Below are 15,523 nucleotides of genomic sequence, written 5' to 3' on the forward strand. Positions count from 1 at the left end.
CTGCTGACCCAAATAACAGAACATATTCAGTAAGTGCCAAAGATGTTTTCTCAGGAAAACAAGTTATTTATTTATTTATTTAAGGAATTGTTAAGGAATGACTTTTTTTTTTTTTAATTAATTAAAAAAATAATAATCTGAATTCAGAAGAGCAACTTGAGTAGTTTAAAGAGAAACAGCATTTGATTGATGAATTTCCCAAATCTTCAATATGAAGAGGAAGCTAGGTCAAGACAGGTCATGTCTGGGGTCAGATGAAATAAGCTGCTCTCTCTTTCAGGGAGTTCAGGAAGAGATGTGAGAGCTGTAGGAGACATCACCTAGCTGATACTCTGAAGAAGCAGCAGAATTTTTGTTGACCTCTTCAGTTATACTCAATTTGCACCTGTTGGCAAAACCCAATTGTTTTAAATGCTTCTCTGGGCACGTCTTCTGTTAACATAGCTACGATCTCTACCTACAGTTAGACAAATTTGAGGATAGTCTTTGAAGTTTAAGGAAAGTGATATGCTGGAGGAGGTGTCTGTACTTCTCATCCTTTCCGGAAAGAACGTATTGCGTTAGAAGTATTTCTAAGTGTCATTAGCTCTTTTGACGGATCTGTTTGGGTAATACTTTTGTCTTGCTCTGATTTGTGAACTTCAGAAGGTAGTTGGTCAAGAATTGTGCTTTCAGTTTTCTCTTTCTGGAAGTAAAGGCAAGAGGAAGCTATTCATGATTCTCATTCTGGACTCAAATTCACACCTAACCTGTCCTCTGTCTTCTCAATCTGCAAAAATCGCAAGCTTGAAAAGTGCATGGTGTAAATAAAGCTTATAGCTCATATAAAAATGAGAAAAGAGTTCAATCTAGTTTAAGTACATGACAAAATAAGTGTCTGCAGAGGTTTAATAAACCAGTCAGCCACAAATAGAGAAGGTCAATTCTTGGCAATATTAATCAGAGGATCAGTCTTAATTGCAAGATATTACCTAGACGCAGATAACCTCCAGAACATGACCAGATTTGGCAATTTTACTGAAGTCTTCAGATAACGTAATACATCTTTAAACCATTTAAACATTTCCTTCTTTCTTCTATCTGTGATATAAAACAGCTCCCACCCACTTGACATTATATACTAAATGATTCAGATCTATTGGCTCTCGGTTGTGGAAAAATCTGCCTGGAGGTCAGTTGTGGTTCATACCACAAGCAGCCATCCTTTTTTTCACTCTGCTCAACTTCAGCCTGCATTTTCAAATGGACACAGTATCCTTACTTTCAGCTGGGATTGGTTAAAGGTCTCCATAGAGTCTTACGCAAAGTATAAGCATTTCTCTGTGCTCCATGCAGGCAGTAGACTGTCTGTGAAAGTCAGCTGGCCCCTGTTCTGTCCAAGCAAAAAGTAAAAGAGAGGACTGCGATCCAAACAAGGCCAGAACTGAGAAATACCGAGGGAGAACCTAGAGGAAGCCATTGCTGCCACTCTGATGGTCACGCCGTATGAACACCTTCTGCCTGCCAGAAGAGCGGCAAATTGTTCCAGTCCAGAAATTGCTGTAGTAGTGTCAGAGGAGTTCTGCTGGGTCCCCGAAAGTCTTTTCTGAAATTGGAAAAGTGTTTCTCCCTGCCCCCTATTTCCTGTACACAACAGTCAGACTTTAGTAATCACGACTTCTCTATTTCTTTTCTGATTTACGAGCCCAGATGAGGTCTTTTGGATTCATTATGCATGGACCAAAGTGTATCTGGGAATGAATGATGATCCATCTTTTTTTTTTCTTTTTCTTTTTTCTTCTTTTTTCCTTGTACTAAACAGTTTGGGGCTTTGGGGGTTTTGATTCTTTAGTTTTTTAAGAGAAGTGCCTTTTTCCTTTTGACAACTGTCTGAAATATGTTCCTTTAAGAACCTCCTACATGGTATGTATTTGCAATTTGTAAACACAATATGTCAAAGAATGATTTGATTTGGTGGTGAGGCAGCCAGCTATTTGCATGTCATGAGGTCTAAGGGAAACAAACTGACCCTCAGCCTTCCTCCATCCAGCCAAATTCTGATGGGACCCTCAAATAGCTCTGGCAAAGTGTTCTGTTTCTTTTGGACTCGATGAATGCTTGTTTCTGTGAAGGCACATAATTATTTCTTCCTTTATTTTGCTGCACAAGTTATCAAGAGAAGCAGCTTAAAACCAAATGTGAGTATTGAGGCTCTTTTCCATTATTCCTTTATTTGATAATGTTTAAATGGGGTAGTATACAAGGTACCTAATTTAACATTTTGAGCAAGTAAACGGGAACTTTTTTCTTCAGACACACAACTGCTAATTAAATTAGATGCAGAATTCTACACATGTATCAAAAATTTTCTATTTTGTGTACCAAAAGAAATGCCACACTTTTTTTGGATGCAATTGTTTTCATTTTATTAATTGGCTCGCTCATTAATTTACGGGAAGATTGTTTGGGGTTTCCTTTGTAATGAGGTGAGGATTAATTTTATTTACTCCAAAGAACAAGCTAACAGTAAAAGTGCATGCTTTTTCCTGTGACATTTGAATCACCATTTTTATCTCTTAGCAAGCTTCCATAGCTATTTGCTATTGCAAGAAAACTTTCTAGATAGTGTCTTTTCTGATAAGGTAAGTCACTTGTTCCTAGCATAACTAATTTTAACACCTAACACAGATTGTTCTTGGTTTTTTTCAAAGTAAAACCAGTTTCCAAGCTGGTGTTTATAGCAATATTTTTGACTTGTCATCAAAATCAAGTATCGTCTCCAAATTCTCCCTCCATACAACACTTTGTTTTAGCTATCACATTTTTAGGATCATAATTTTGGTTTGGAATTTGAAGGGAAAGAGTAGTATTGAAAGGATATACCACTTTATACTGAAATGGTGCTGGAAATGTGTGCCTATACTGCAGAATTAAAAAAGAAGTATGGGTAACTGTGGAAATATTCCTTAAATTAAAGTCTATGTATATTAATTGTACTGCTACCTGATTTCATAACGGCAGTCTTTTTGATAATGAGGTTACAATTAAATTTGGACAAAACTATCAAATTTAATTTCCATTTCAATAATATAAATGTTTGAAAATATATTTCTTTAACTGTCCCTGTTTTCAAAAGATCTGGTTTTATTTCTGGAGCTGGGCACCGAATCTCTTACATTTAGGAAACAAGTTTCAGATGCCTTTTTTTGTTTGTGGTTAATATTTTCACCCACATTTTTCTTCCGTTTGTGTGATAGTTGACACTTCTAGAGTATTCTAGCAGAACAGGCTGTAACGGATTTAATATACTAACGTTATAACAGATTGCTGATGGTCTTGCCATGTAATTTTATTGCAGTGTCACAAAAGTCACTTTGTTTCAAAGTTTTGTAATTGGTAGAGACTGAAGATGACATACCAACCTTCTTGTAAGATTAGAGCAAAATGAAATCAAAAGCTGCTCGAAAGAGATCCTGATCAGTTGTGACGTATGGTATCTCCAGGTTATTCGCAGGCAGTAATATTTTACGAAGTGTATATTTTTGGTTGACTTGGTAAGGCATATGTTCTGTGGGCTATATACCAATAAGCCCAGCATTCTTCATTTTTTTCCGTATCTGAGTTTTATTTCTCAAAAAAAGTTAAAAACTTTTAGTATTGCCTAACCATGGACAGACGGAAAGAAATGTGAAAATCTTAACCAGCGTGCTTCCAAATGTTAAGCCCAAAATCAGAGAGTGAAATTCTGACCCGGTTCGAATGAGCGGCCCTCCTGTCGATTAAACAAGCTCCAGATGCCGTTCAGGCTTTTAGATCACCTGGGGAATAAAACTGACCTGAGGTTTTCTGCACGCTTCCCTGCCAGTTAAGGGTAAGATGATGTCTTATGACTAATTCTAGGATGCTCGTAAAATTAATGATTTCCAGTTCAACTGTTCTATTAAAATCTCTAGAGCCCCAAGCTTGGAAGTTGGCATGGCAAAATGCTGCTGATGCTCCGCTTGCGCTCCTGCAGTGGAATTCATTCTTCTGGGAACGGGGCGTGCAGCTCTAGTGAGAAAGGAGGCTGTGAACTCCTCGTTTCGTACAGTTGTATTTTCCTGTAAAATGTAAGAGGGATGAAATAAGGATGGTTTTGTAGAAATATGCAAAATTACTCCAAAAACACTGAACTGATGTGTTAAAAATAAGTTAATAAAATTCTACAGCAGAGAGACGCTGAGGGACAAGACTGTTACAAAAGCTAACTAATCTCCCTCGGTTGCCTCTATAATGATGGCTAATTTGAGTTTCTGCTGGTAATCACCCTGGAGAGGAATTTCTCTCTCTCTTTTAACTATAAAAAGTGCCTTGTTCCTTAGCCTCAGTAGGCTTAGGTTGGCTTTCGTGAATATCCCTATTCTTCTCTGATATTGTACAGTATACATCAGCTATCATCCCTTCTTGTTTCCCTTTCTCAGACTAAGACTTTTCTTTGATTGTACTTCATTCATGCTAGTAGGTACTTTTCTTCTCAGCCATGGTTGTCTTTGAGTTTGAATTTTTCTAGGTCCATATATAAGGACTGGTAAATTCTTGCACATCTCAGCATATAATGGATCTGAACAGGCTGCCCTCGTTTGTTGCTGGCCTCACACTTGGATGCTTTATAACTCAGAAAAATATTCATTTTCCTATAATGTGCGCATAGATAGCAGAACTGATAGAAAGAACGACCTAGTGACAGAACATGGCGTAGTTGTTGACAGAGCACACGCAGGAAACCAGAATCCAGTCCAGAGGGACCTCCAGCAAGTTGTTCCGTGCCTCAGTTCCCCATCTGTAAACCGGGTTTGTTACATTGGGGAGAAAAAAATGAGTTTAAACCCATGTTATCCAAAACTGTCTGGAAACAACCCAAATTGACTGGAAAATCCTTCATAATTAGAAACTCTCTCAACTGCTGTAGCCCTAAGAGGTTTGACACAAAACTGGAAAAATTCCACCCAGAACATTTTGCATAAGAATATTAATGGTAGCCTCAGAGTAATTAAGGACAATTGCAAAGTCCACAACTGGAACATTTATAGCTTCAGCTAATTTTAGAAGTGCTTTCTACCTCTAGCACTGGAGGTTGACCACGCGGCAACCTTCATACAGTGTTTTTAACTACCCCGGGCCAGTGCCATGGATACAGCCTGATGAGCAGACCCATCTAATGGCAAAGGCGTAGCGACTGGCTTCTTTTCTTCCCACTCCTCCAGGTTTGCTTGCTGACCTTAAGCAAGTCAGTTACTTTGTTAACCTTTTCTGTAGACAAGAATCTCACAACTGTGTTTTAGGATTACTTTATTATTGTTGTTACAAAGGCATTCTGAAACCTTTGAAAGGAAGGCTGTACTTCAGAGTATTAGGTTATAATTCTATTTATCAGAAGCCCAGAACAGTATTAGGCTGTAAATCCATTTATCGGGAGCCCAGTCTTCCTCAAGTGAGCTCTTCGAGTTTCAAATTCAGCCACATCATGATTCATTCATGTATTATAACATGCCAAATTGTGGCATAATTAGAGTTCTGTGAGTCTGGGATTCTATTTGCATGAAAAAAAAGGAAAAGATTAGAGGAAAAACTGTTTCAAGCTGATCTTCTAATTGTCAATCTTTGTTTAGTTTGGTGCTTGAAAATTGAAGAGCATTGAGAAACATTTCAAATTAAAAGCTCAAAACATTTTGGGTTTTTTTAAATACAGTAGCAGAATTCTTAATTTGCTCAATCACTTGCTTAGACTTTTTACTGAAAACATTTACCAAATTTAACATAAATTAGCAAAAAGGACTTGGACTGTATTTGTTTCTTAATGCAGTTTCTGCTGCTGCTTACCACTCTCCTCCTCCTCAGACTGACCTTATCCCCCACAGCTGGTCAGAGTTATGGACTCTGAGCATCATCTCCTATTGAAAACTGTCAATTCCATCCTAGGTTTGCAAAGATGGTTGCTCTGCTATTGCTGCATGTCAGGCTTCACGTCGTCACTTTAATAGACTTTACTGGTTTCAGTGGACTCATTGTTCCACAATATCCTTGAGTTAAATAGCATGTTCTTAAAATGTTCCGAAATGTTAGAAAGGAATTTCTTCATTCTTACCAAATTTCTTCCAGAATTCTAAGACTTTACTGATTATTTCTATTTGTCTGAGTCAAATGTTGACTGTCTTGGCTGTTCAGATAAACTTTAGCCTTCATTTTCCTTCAGTCAGAATAGGGCAATCCTACACTGGAACCAGCTTTTAGATAGCGTGTGTTTATAATCATAGAAAGAAATCCACTCTGAAAGTCATAGTGCCAAAAACAAAAAAAGGACCTTTTTGCATGCCAGGACATTACAAAAATCCCAGCCGGGCAGTTAACGAAAGGGTCAGTAACCTCACATCATAATAAAGAAAGGCAGAATACCATGGTCTACTCATTGCAGGGCCTAATTTTAAATCATAGCCACTTTTAGGAAGATAGACTATGTTAAAATAGAAAGAAACATGTTTAATGTCTGGCACAGAGATTTTAAGGCTTAAGGGAAATGTTAGGATAGCCAGTCACATAATTGTTCAGCAGACCTTACCTCCTAAGTAGGCAGAACAAGTAACATATATAGGCACGAAGAGGCACAAAGATTTCAAGTACATGGCAAAGGTCACTGGCAGGACGTGAACAGAACCCAGGGCTGAGTGTCTCTAAGGACTGGTTGATGTTGCTGCTCACAGGACATGAGGATTGAAGTTAAAACACAGTCGATGCCATGATATACTCTATCTTGTTTGACAGAACATTATCTACTCAACTGCTCAAGACTCAAGAGGTCTTCAGTTAACATTTTTTTTCTGGTTAATGGACGATGCACAAAGCCGCATGTTTAAAGAAAAGGAAAACAAAAGCAAACAAAAAAAAAAAACACAAAAAACCTGAACCCAACATTTTTTTCTACGCTCAGTCCTAGTAACACTCCATTATTTTTCCTCCCTGGTAGAGGACGAACCAGAAGACCTCCACTCCCTGCCTTTTCTCCCATCAGCCCCACTCCTAAAGGGGTTCACTGCCTTCAAAAGTCCTGTTGTCAGCTCTCTTCTAGAACTGAGTTTTTACATTGTGAGTCGTATATCCTTTTGCTGTGTTGGAATGAAATGTGCTGGTTTACTATCAACAGTGAATATAGGACATGTCATAAAAGACTGTCTATCTGAATATTTTATCTTTTTTTTTTTCCTCCAGCCCAAAGACCAGCAGCCTGCCCTTGACGCACCTGCATAGTTAAGCTAATAAGGTTTTCCAGCTTTACAGTATGTTTAAAACAAATACAGGGCAGAGAATAAAAGGTAAAAATCACCCTGCTATAATTCCACTTCTTCAGTGAAATGCAGACCCAGCCAAATTGTGCTAGTTTGTTACTGCAACCTTGGTGCAGATGTTGAGGCTTCTTCAGTGAATTGTGCCTAGCGCATCCCAATAGATATGAGGACACCAACCCTAACATGCAGAGTTAAAAACCTAATCCAGAAAATATTAAATCACCTAACCTGGCATCCATGAATTGAGTGAAATTATTCAGCTGCATTAATTTACATACATATGCAAGTGTTCCTGGGGTCCTGTTCTAAAAGAAGACAAAGCAGGAGTTCATGTAACACTTAGGGGTAAACAGAAGGAAGTTAAGTAAGTCTGCTTAAGAACACCCACCATGTTTTTTCATGTTGATTGGTTGTTGTGCGCTTTCCTGGAAACCTTTCTCGCCCTCTGTCTCAGTTATATTGTATAATCAATTCATTACTGTAAAAGCAGTAGAGTACAAAGAGTACCACATCTTTGAGGTTTTCTCCACCAGATTAGACCTTCCGTGGTCTGTCCACCTTGCAGATGCAATATATGCATATGTATTTTATATAGGACTATGTTATTATTGGATCCCTGTATTCCAAAGAGATTGCAATTGCAGAGGATCATTACTGCTAGGTCTTGTAGCAATGCCTACTGTGTTAATTGTCAGTAAAAATCCAGAGTGTGTAGGTAGTTCTTGCTTTGAGATCAGGCTGTTATTGGCTCTACTCAATGTTTCTGCCCATTCCTTCCTGCCTCTTAGGACTGCCCATCCTGAAGCCTGCTTTCCCTTGGGAAGGTCCATGGAGGCACATCATGGAGTTCCTCTCCACGAAAATGAGACTGCCATGGTCACCCTAAACAGCTCACATATAATCTTAAGAGAGGGTATATATGCTACATTTGCAGTTGCCAGCATTTCTTAGACTGTACCCAGCAGTGGCTTCACAAACTATAATTCCTGTGGGCATAATAAGCAGTCCAGGCTTGTCTGCAGAACCATGTCATCTCTCTTTTCAGTGAAAAGTTTGGTAAGAAGGTGGCAGTTAAGACTGATGGAGCTCTGCAAGCAGCAAAACTGGCCATTCATTGGGCCTAAAAATCTAAATACCTGGGAACAATGATAATTGAAGTAGGGATCTTATATACCAATACTCCTTGTAGCCTTTGCTTTTCCGAAGCTGTAATGCCACCTAGCTCATGCCAATCTTTTAACAGGGCTGAGATTAGAAATCTTTAGATTTCGTTCATTTTTATAAGGTGTCATATTTTTATTACGGAAGTGCTGCAGCTCAGTTTATTTTTTTCCTCAGAAAACTAGGTCAGGTTGTCACAGTGCAGTTGGAAGAGAAAAGGAAAAGGCTGTGCCGCTGCAGCAGACACTTTATTACCACTTGGGGGTTTTATGTTTGGGTTTGGGGGATGGAGGTCTTTTTTTTTTTTTTTTTTTAAATAGGGTAATGAAAATCCCTTCCAATTTTAGCTTGCTGCTAACATTGCTGCTGCTGCTGCTTATCTTTTTCTTATTGCTCATTTTATTTCCTAAAGCGGTTCTAAAGTAGGTCACAGGCTTTTAAAGAACCCAGCTAGAAAATGTTGTACTGCGTAGTCAGTTGTAGTTATTTTTTAAAAAAAAAAGATTTTAATTCATGTGATGTACCCCTTCTCACAAGACACAGTACTCTTCATCCACCTTTCTGTCCCCGAAATAAAATGTAAAGGTGGGGGAAATCCGGCCTCTGCAGTTGATGCATCTGCAAAAACAAGAAATGGCCTATTTTTTACTAAGATCTTAAAGATTGCAGTCAGCATCAGCGTTGCGTATTGAAGCTCTGTTACCTCTTTAGTGGCAAGGCTGTTTCGTTTCACGGCCTGTGAGCACTTCACTCCCCGCTGTATCACAGGCATCATTTCCTATCGCTATTGTTTTCCACAGGAAAGCTTTCAGTCCCGAAGGCAAGCTTGTTTCATTTTCAGGTAGATGTGTTCCTGCCCGGTGGTGTTAGTATATTGCTAAGGTGCTGCTGTTTCCTTGGTGGACTTCTGCTCAGCTGTGCAAGCATCTTGACTTTAGTGCATTGTGTAGAGGGGAATCGGGAGCCAGATGTGCAGACGCCGTTGCAGCAGAGATCACTCGGAAGTGCTGCTCTAATTTGCACACGGGGGATGAACTCACTGGTAAAAGCCTCAGATCAGGACTTCAGCACGTCTTCATTTGTAACTTTAATTTTCTTTTTATTTAAGCACTTTTTAAAGTATTTTCAATGATTAGGGGATTGTAGGTGAGGGTGGAGGCAGGAAAGGGGACTGGACAAGCCAGGCAGAAAGGGTGGTGGGGAAGACTTTGTATTCATTGCCAGAGATCAGCTGTGACCTCAGTGATCAATTCTCACCCTGACCAGTTCAGCCCCAAATATTTAATGTTTCTTTTTCTCTTCCAAAGTCATTTAATACTTGCTGGGTTGTAGGTTGATAGAAGGAAAATACATTAATATTTCCGTGCAAGTATAATATGTTATTCTCTACATTCCCACTATTTTAATTGAAAAAACTAATCCAACATAAATGACCTTTTGCTACCAAATCTCTCAAAATGAGATCACTCTAACTCAGATTCACATCTTTTTTCCTAGAATAAAAGTTAGCTATAAAATTGCTTCTTCAAATGAAATTTTTAACTTTATATCAAAAATAAAATTTGTTTTTACTATAATTTTTTCTGTTGAGAATTTAAGATCCATTTTTAGACCAATATTTTTCAGTCAAATTTCACTTTTTTTGAATCCTACTTTTCTAAAACAAACTGACATTTTCCATGAAGTGGGTATTTTTTATTCACAAATATTTTCTATTAAAATACATCAAAATTTTAAAAATAAAAGTGTTAGAGCATTTTGGATCAAGCTTAGTGCAAAACTCCTTTTTCTTCCAAAAATACCCTGATGCAATAACTTTTTTTTTTTAATTTATATTAGTTTTGGAAGCTTATAAATGCTCAAGTTTCAGAGCATGAATTTAATCCTCTAAAAGAGATTAGGAAATTAATGAGCAGGTTGCTGCCTAGCCATCCTTTGTAGGGTTTCTTGCATCTTCCTTAGGATGTTTTTGCTTGCTGAACTGAAAAAAAAGACATGTACAGTTATAGTAGTTTTCCTTCGCACAGTCATTAAGTCATCGCAAAATAATTTTTAGATCTGCTTTCCCCGCTGAGTTCTGGTAAGGAGTATATTTAGTGTAGATGTCAGTGCCCCAGACTCTTCCTCGTTGCTCTGTACAGGGCAGTGGCTGAGCAGCAGAGCGGAGCACTGTCTACGTTTCCTTCTGAGGCAAGTCATCAAAATAGCCAAGAATATTGAAGGCATCCAGACCTTCACATCTCTTCTGTAGCCTGGTCTGTAACAATTAACACCAGCTTAAAATTTAAAATTATCAGTGAGGAAAAGGAGCTTTGGCTTGCACCAGCCTACAACAATAAAAATAAAATCTTCTTTACTATCTTTACTATCTACTATCTGTGGTAAACCAGATACCGCAGACAAGCCACTAACTCCTTTCCATCAGAAAAGGCCCAGCTTTTGGGCAGTACTCGTATCTAAGTATCAGGGTGGTTGACAAAGGACATGTTGATCATGTTTCACACTCAGTGACAGCACAGAAAATAATATGTGTCTCAATTTCACACATGGCTGGGACTTGAGAATGTTGGAAGTGATTCTTCCCTGTGGTAATGCTGAATCTACTGAAACTTTTTTTTCTTTGAAAGAAATTATCTAGAATCACTAGTTTCCTTTGCTCTTTCCTCTGTAACCAATGTCATGCAGTTCCACTGAACGTATTTCAATTGAGAAGGATTTAGAGACTATGTTTACCAGACTTGAAATATCAGGAAATATTGAAATTAATTGTAATGAAGAACCTAATTGCTTATATATTTTTTTAAATCCCACTTTTTTATTATCTTTGAAAATATCTTCCAAAATCTGTGCTCCCAGGATATAGGCAGCAAAGCTCTAAAGCGTGCAGTCAGTTTCAAGCATGTAAATATTACAGCTGAAAGCAATAGCATTTCTCACGTTTAGACTACGTGCATGTCTAGCTTAGATGGGGACTCACAATAAGTCATCTACAGGAGACCTGTTTTGTTGTTATGAGAATGACCCCACTCCTGCTCAAATGCCCATAAGGGAATACTGAGGTTTTGTGGACTCTTTCACCCTTCCTCTTTTATCATTCAGCAGTGATAAGCCTTTCTGTGGTCCATCACAGAATCACAGAATGGTTGAGGTGTCATGGGACCTGCGGAGATCATCTAGCCCAACCCCCTGCTTAAGCAGGATCACCTAAAGCAGATTGCCCAGGCCTATGTCCAGTCAGGTTTTGAATATCTCCAAGGATAGAGACTACACAGCCTCTCTGGGCAACCTGTGCCAGTGTTCAACCACCCTCACAGTGAAAGGTTTTTTCTTCTGTTTAAACGGAATCCCTTGTATCTCAGTTTGTGCCTATTGCATTTTCTCCTGTCAGTGAGCACCACTGAGAAGAGCATGGCTTCCTCTTCTTCATAGCCTCCCTTCAGGTATTTGTACACATTAATGAGAACCTCTCTGAGACTTGTCTCCTCCAGACTGAACAGTCCCAGCTCTCTCAGCCTTTCCTCATAGGAGACGTGCTCCAGTCCCTTAGTCACCTTTGTGGCCCTTTACTGGACTCTTTCCAGTAGTTTCATATCTCTCTTATACTGGGGAGCCCAGAACTGGACCCAGCACTCCGGATGTGTCTCACCAGTGCTGAGTAGAGAGGAAGGATCACCTCCCTCAACCTGCTGGCAATGCTCTTCCTAATGTCCTGCAGGATGCTGTTGGCCTTCTTAACCACAAAGGCACGTTCTTGGCTCGTGTTCAACTTGATGTCCACCGGGACCCCCAGGTCCTTCTCTGCAAAGCTTCTTTCCATCTGGTTGCCCCCCAGTATGTGCTGATACCTGCAGTTATTCCTCCCCAGAGGCAGGACTTTGCATCTCCCCTTGTTGAACTTCATGAGACCCCTCTCACCCCACTTCTCCTGGTGAGGTCTCTCTGGATGACAGCACACCCATCTGGTGTATCAGCCACTCCTCCCAGTTTTGTGTCATCTGCCGATTTGCTGTGGGTGCATTCTGTCCCGTTGTCCAGGTCATTAATGGAGATGTTGAACAGTATTGGTCCCAGTGTCAACCCCTGGGGTACACCACTAATGTCATTACTTTAAATCGTCGCCTTTAACATTGTACCTAGGATTCACTAATGATTTCTCATCCCCACCTTAGGCTCGTGGCTGCTTTGCTTTTGGAACTCAGGCAGCTGAAGCTAATAAATTTAAAACTGTCTAAACGTCTTCTAAGTATATAACTCATCAGCTAATTTGGGTATACTTTTTCACATGGCCCATTTGTATGAGATGCAATTCTCTAACCTGTTTTATGGTTGAATGTATAGAGTATGACTGAGAATACTGCCAGGTTTTTTACAGGAAAAAGTACACCAATACATGGTTGAAATATTTCATGGCTTCATTTGATTCTATAAATCTGACAGTAGTCAGAAAGGAATGAGCTCCATAATGAAGACAGGAGAAAATTTTGACTGTACCTACTATGTGAAAACTTGTAAAAAAAATGTGGGTAAGAATGATTTCAGAAAGATAAATTGTCTAAGCCATAGCATTAACCCTACTTTTTTCATATACTGCTGCTGGTGAAGGTATTGACAGCACCCAGGAATCTGAGCAGATGAAAAGGTTTTGCATTCCTGGGTAATAGCTTAGGAGAGACTTGAATCAATATCGAGCACTCCACTGACAGTTTGCCTCTACTTAAACATGGAGCTGCATTACTGACCAGCAACACTGCTGATCAGCCGAGCTTGTTGTGTTCAGAATAATAGGGCCAGTTATTCTGGACTGGAATCTCTGGGCACCGGTGTAGTACTTGTATTAAATGATGAATTGCAGTCCTTGACTCTCATGTGTTGATTAGTTAAAAAAAAAAAAAAAAATCCAGCAAATAATCTAGGTTTAATTCAGTAGCCAGTTAGCAACTTTTCTGTCTGCCTTTTCCAAAAAAATAGCTTCCAGCTACTACATTTGGCATGCTTATTTCTGACCTCTAATTTCTCTGTACAGTGGGTTTACTGTGGTGGTAATTCTTGAGCTTTTCTAGCAAGGCACACGATAGAGGACGAATGTCCATTAGGAGAGATGCATACAGAGCCATTCATTTGAATTTTGCCAACTAAATTACTCAGGCTGACCTCAGTAGCAAGTACAAGTTCTATTGGACAAGCTGGATGCTGCTGGTGAAAGTTCTGTGGCTGAATTAAAGGAAATATCTAGCTTGCCATAGAGGCAATAGGGCTAGGCTATTGCACCCACTCTGTAGCTGGTAAAGAGAGTTTGAGGGACATAGGCTAGTCAGGTCTCTTCTGCAAAGGCATTTCTGTATGTCTGCACCACTGTGAACACTTAGTTGAGGTACTTTCACTGCTCTAATTTATCCTAATTTGAAGGATAGGTAAGTAGCAAATTTTGCTGTCCTGGGATAAAGGAAGAATTTAGATGGCTACAACAATGTCTGAGTTTACATGGTGTAAACAAAGCAGACAGCAATACCAATTAAGGCAAAACAGAATTCCTGGGATGCTCGATCCCCTAGTTAAGCCAGAGCTCTTGCCCTTTTTGCTCGTGGTCGTGGGGTGTGTAAACATGGTACAATGCAGTGCAGTGCAGTTACCAGATCAGCCTCTAAATGAGCTGCTTTGCCTAGAGGGTCCACCAAAACCGTGTCACTTGTGGACCTTGAAGCCATACAGTCGTATTCTTACAGCACAGTCCTGGTTGGCATCTATCCTGGCTGCTTAAAGCAGAACTTCATCAGCGAGAGCTCTGCACCCACTCAGATACTCCCAGGACCTGACTTTGTATTACTGTGCTGTGCCATGGAGATAAAACAGCTTGTTCAAAGTTAACACCTGTGTCTCTACTTTCCTGTAGGTGCTTGTTTTGACTTGATCTGTAATATATGCCCTGAGTTCCTATTGCTTCTCTAACCATTTTTAGAAGAGCAAAAATTCTAGTATCCTTAAACACTCAAGTGTAAATTAAAGGTATCAATCACTGGGAAAATTGCAGTTACTCTAAGGTAGGGAAGAGACAAAGCGAGGGTATTGCCAGTGTTTTGAAAATACAGCATACGTTTAACTGTCTTGTGAGTTCATTTTTCTTGAGGGGTCAGGGCTTTTATTAGGTCTAGTCACAATAACAAAATAACAGATTTCTGGGGGGTAGCAGGCATCCAGAGAAATCAAGAAAATGTGATCTCTGAAATGAGGAAAAATTTCCTTGTAGAGCCTTGTTAGAAACTTTTATTTATAAAATAATGATATTGTTAGAAATTTTTCCTTATAATGATATTGTTAGCTTTACAATGCAGTTGTAACCTTGAGTCACTAATGTATTTTGCAAATGTATGTGATTAATTGTTCAGCAGCTCTCACAAAAAAAAAAAATAGGGAAAATGAAATCAGCAAATTCGTGCAAAACTGTGTTCCAAGATAAAAAAAAGTACTTAACTGAAAATAAACAAGTGTCTGGGACAGCTTGCAGGGGTGTCCCCTTCATAATAGATCAATTTATTTTTCTTATCCTTCAGTGTTGTTGCAATGATTTATTTTGCCATCATTTTTCTTTCTTTATGCCTCCCTAATAGAGAGCCTTGTTACGTTCATTATACGTTCTTAAGGAAAAAGATGATGCAGTTCAATGGCAGGCTTATTTAGATCAGGAAATAGTCCATTAGAATTGCCGTAAAGCAAAAGAAAAAGGTACAATATTTTTACACGTATGTATATACCTACGTGCCTATGTATATTCATTCCCACCTAAGTAGGATTAATGTTTCTGGGCTTTTTATATTTATATAACCTAAGGGAAATTAACATACATTTATAGAAAATATCAAGATAAATTATGAAGAGACACCTTAACATTGTGGCTGTGCTTTTTAGTTCCAGTGAGAAAACAAGCATTCCTTTCCTGATGGTTCCACATTTATCAGGTTTCACAACTTCACAACCATTTTCTTATGGCTTTCTTCACTGGAAGTCTTCTAGTGCTCTGCATCTTATAGGAAAACATTTGGCTCTACAGAAAGTCCCCCTCCTAATTT

General features: G+C 39.0%; 1 protein-coding gene across 1 annotated transcript in view; it reads left to right on the forward strand.

The window, feature by feature from the left end:
• Positions 1 to 2,120: 2,120 nt before the first annotated feature.
• FHL5 (four and a half LIM domains 5) overlaps positions 2,121 to 15,523 on the forward strand; it is a 28,705-nt gene continuing 15,302 nt past the window's right edge. The window contains exon 1 of the mRNA XM_076333261.1: positions 2,121 to 2,177. The gene's annotated coding sequence lies outside the window, so the exon portion shown is untranslated. The remainder of the gene's footprint in view (positions 2,178 to 15,523) is intronic.

The sequence above is a fragment of the Aptenodytes patagonicus genome, chromosome 3, assembly GCF_965638725.1.
Source record: "Aptenodytes patagonicus chromosome 3, bAptPat1.pri.cur, whole genome shotgun sequence".
NCBI lineage: Eukaryota > Metazoa > Chordata > Aves > Sphenisciformes > Spheniscidae > Aptenodytes > Aptenodytes patagonicus.